Source organism: Cyprinodon variegatus, unplaced genomic scaffold, assembly GCF_000732505.1.
Source record: "Cyprinodon variegatus isolate N-32 unplaced genomic scaffold, C_variegatus-1.0 Scaffold276, whole genome shotgun sequence".
NCBI lineage: Eukaryota > Metazoa > Chordata > Actinopteri > Cyprinodontiformes > Cyprinodontidae > Cyprinodon > Cyprinodon variegatus.
Genome location: NW_015150729.1, coordinates 813992 through 818162, shown reverse-complemented (window position 1 = coordinate 818162; position 4171 = coordinate 813992). Strand labels below are relative to the sequence as shown.

The window sequence follows — 4171 nt, the reverse complement described above, 5'->3', positions numbered from 1 at the left end:
TGAATGTCAGCAGACAGCAAGAAGCCTCCCAGATCTCCAGATGCATTTGAGATATCAAAAAAGTACTCCAGGGTGTTGTTCAGCATGGGGGTGAGTAGAAAATGAAGGCTAATCATGTTTTGGGTGTACTATTCCTTTAAGTATCACCGAGAGAAAGCAATGAAGCAATGGCAACATTTCTTGTTTGTATGCAAAACTTGGCAAAAGAAGCTCATTCTTAATTAGCCACCAAAACAAACCACTAATTTTCTGTATATGCAATTGTTATGTATGGTTTGCCTTTGTTATGGTAACTGTTAAGGTCATAGCCCTAGTTGTTCAATAAAATGGATAATAACAGTAGTAAAATTATCAGGTGTATCCCCCTGACCCCCAGAAAAACAAAACAACATGTATTGCAATTTAGTCCCCTGTTTGAAAGTCTACAACTGCATTTTTAGTGCAATTACAATTGCAAGTCTTTTGGCGTAAGTCTGTGAACTTGCATATTTAGAGGTTAGGTGAGACTCAAATAGATATTCTAACAGATAACTTTTTTATATAAATCCTTAGTGCAGCTTTAAATTAATGTTCTTTGTTCATTCTCAAATTCTTTGCACCCTCTACATATTTTTAGTGCAGGGTTGTCCTTTTTTTATCCTCAACATTCTTAAAAAGAACTTTTAATAAGAAGAAAAAGCATGATGCCGCCACTACCATGCAACACAGCAGGGATGGTTGGGGCTTTTTTTTTTTTTTGTTTATTTTGTTAATTTATGTGTTATTTTGTTTGTTTTTTTTGCCATATAAAGGGTTTAATGTTCCGGCCAAATATCTAGTTTAATTTAATTTGACCAAAACATCTTCTACATCCTAAATTTGCTGTGCCCCACGTCGCTTTTGGCAAACTACAAATAAGTAACAGACCAAATCTTTGGGGACCATGACTCAGTTTCCTTCTTAACCAATTCTTCCTCTTGAACTGTAAATATAGCTCTGCCAGAGTAACTGGAGGGCGATTCATATTTTTTATAGTCAAACTCTGAAATCCATAATGATGTTTGCTCACTAATCTACTTGAACAAACCATTCATCCCTCCACAGAATTGCTGTATTTATTCATACATTAAACTGGACAAAGATGAGCCATATTTACTGATTGGATGATTCAGAAGCAGGGATGAGAGTTAAATACATTGCATGCAACACTTTTGTTACAGATGAGAAAATATGTTTTAAAGCACATGCATGCACTGATTTAGAAGCATACGCACGATTTAGGAAAGTGTCATTAAAGACAGAAACAGACTAAAAGGTAAAGAAATCATGATGATAAAGTCTAATCCTCCCCTAACTCATGGAAACAAATTGAAACCATGCAGTCCTAATAAAAGACGCATGAGCAAAGTCACAAGTGTCTTATTTGTAGTGACTAAACTTTTAACTTAATATGAAAGGAAGGTTGCAATAAGGAAAGTAGGCCATAAATCAAACTTTTTAACAACCAACCATTCTGTCTGAAGGCGACCCGACTTCATTCCACTTGTTCAGCCTCTCTTCAAAGTGCGACTCGGTAAAGAAACAGATTCCATCACTTTTAAAATGCGCCTTTACTTCTGCGAGCGACACCGATCCATCCCACAAGCATCTGCTTTAGTCCCTTTGAGTAAATCGCGAGAGTTCAATAAAAGCATGTTAATTGGCTTGGTTAGGACAGCATCTCTTGTCACTGAGTCAGAACTCTGTCTAACAGTTGCAGTTCACTGATTCGCACTTTGGAAACAGAGGAGCGGAGCTTCAAGCAGGAGGCGCGACATCAAGGGTCCCATTCATAGAACCTACAGATAAGCTGCACATCAAATACGTTTGAAATATATATATAGATATATAATCCTTGCAGTATTACCTGAGAAAATATGCAGCTACTTGGGCTACGATTTGCATAAGATGTAGCTTTTAAAAGTTTTTATTTTTCTAGGTCTCGGGAACGATAGTTTTAAACCCTGCAAAAGAGAAATGGCTCCATCTAGTGGCAAGATATGTACAATGCATGGGCATTTTATCTTCATATCAGTCCCCCCTCAGTCCAATGACTGCCAAAAAGTGGAATGTACACTAACTATTTAAAAAATAAAAAGTATTCTATTTAATCTTTTTAAATTGAAAATATAGTAAAGAATCAATATAAATAAAAAATGAAATCTTATCATAAATCTGCCTTTATAAAACCGCAGCTCCTCTAAGTAACACCTCTATAATCACATTTAAACTTGAGGAATTGGGGATAAAATACTGAACAAAAATTAGAGTCAGACTTACATTTGTTTTACTTATTTTACACCTGAGCTTGCTTCGGTGAGCTCAGATGTGGGAAAACACATTATATTTTATTTTATTTTGTTTTAGCTTTTCCACATCCATTCTGTTCTTCTGTTTGGTTTTGAATGGGGCAAAGCCGAAAGTGAACTCAAACATGTAAGATAAACTTTTGGTTGTAAAGAGCTTCCTTTAGTTTTTAATCAGGTCCTCTCAGATTAGAACAGATCCCAGCCCTATTTTATTTTATTACCTGAAAAAATTTAATATTTTCATGTACCCCTCACGGACCACTATGTGTCCACTACCCCCTGTTGGGAATCACTGCTGGAGAGAAAAGTAGTTCTTTCTGTGTTTTGTTTTGGAATTTTCCATTAAACCAAGTGTATTTGGTAAATAATACAACCCTTGAGCACTCTTTGTCAGTTCTCCCAGAGATATCCTGTTGGAGTAAGGGCTTATTGATGTTTACTCAAAAAACTGTTTTGTCTCTGTATCACTCTGAAAATGATTTGTTTTGTTTGACCATTTGAAGAAACCTACATTATATGTCAAGTTTTGACACATAGGTCTGATTGTTTTTATTTAATTTCTTATATCTTTTTTGTTAAGTGGGGTTTTTTTTTAGATCCTTAATTGGATCCTAGAAAAATGTTCTTTCAATTTGCTTGTACAATGTGGTCGTTTTTGTATAGGCTACAATTAAATGACAATAAAGTTTAATATGATGTGTTGAAATGCCATTTTAATTGTTCATATTGTTCTCACCCCATGATGCCATGTATTATGTAAAGTGCAACTCTGCGTAATGTAGCAAAACCCTCAAACACCAGGATGGTGTTTAGAGTAAGTAAATAATGCATTATTCAGCGTGTAAATAAAAGAGGCTACAAAGGGGTGCTTTATACAACTTGCTTAGTTTGTAAATCAGGCTTATTTGGTCAAGTCTGGCCTATTTTGTCATCATTAGGGTTTTATAAAGTTGGCTTTGACCCAGTGAAGAGCCTAAATAGTTCAAACAATGTGTCTTCATTGAATTCAGCACCAGAAGGGTAAAGAATGTGATATAAAAGGTATCACAGACACACAGTTATGCTTAATACTAACCTGTAGCTTCAACTATAGCTCTGGATAACATTGTGTAATCTTCATAGATTATGCTGTTGATGTTTGTATACAGTCTCCCTCCATGGATACTCCCTGTTTAATTTTTGTTGGTGTGATGTGGATTTTTTTTTTCTTCTTCCCCTAATTTCTTTCAGGTGTGGACACAGACCTCTTTAGGAGCTATTCTGTATTTTCCTTTTCTCTAATTCATTTTCTCTCTTTCTATCTCTCTCTTACCATAAAACCTTCTCTGCTACCCCTTTCTATTTCACCTTCCTTTCCGTATGGCAGCAGCCATGATGCGCCACTTGTGAAAGCAAATCTGTTGGGCTATTATCACCTAAATGCTATATTGGCAAACATCAAACATTGAAAAGAAAGTAACAAAAATCCTAGAGCCCTTTATTTCGTAGGGTGTGTTACGGTATTATTTTGAAAGTCTGGTGTGGTTGTAATCTGGAACGTATTTCAACTAGTTAAATCACATGGAATTAACAGCCTGAAAAGTGATGCTTTTACTTTACAATTTTAAGAAAGAGGACTACAATGGCCCTATGTTTAAAGGCACTGGTTCACTTTCCAAAACTGGTTGATTCTGGCCATGATTTTTTTATACTGCAAAGATCTGTTATGTCGAATCTAAAATCTTTTATCTAATAGTAGTTTAGGTCCCATTTATTTGTGGCTTAAGGCTTAAAGACAGGAACAGATCTATCGGTTATGATGACCCATTTCATGCTGTTGAATCACACCATATAAGACTAATATT

At 35.5% G+C, this 4171-nt stretch overlaps 1 protein-coding gene across 2 annotated transcripts in view; it reads right to left on the bottom strand.

Annotated features, from left to right (window-relative positions):
- LOC107090008 (carbohydrate sulfotransferase 3-like) overlaps nt 1-1751 on the bottom strand; it is a 15892-nt gene extending 14141 nt beyond the window's left edge. Inside the window, exon 1 of one of the 2 annotated variants that reach the window (XM_015383140.1) lies at nt 1489-1751. The gene's annotated coding sequence lies outside the window, so the exon portion shown is untranslated. The remainder of the gene's footprint in view (nt 1-1488) is intronic. The other variant, XM_015383139.1, reaches the window with a different exon arrangement.
- Nucleotides 1752-4171: the final 2420 nt, after the last annotated feature.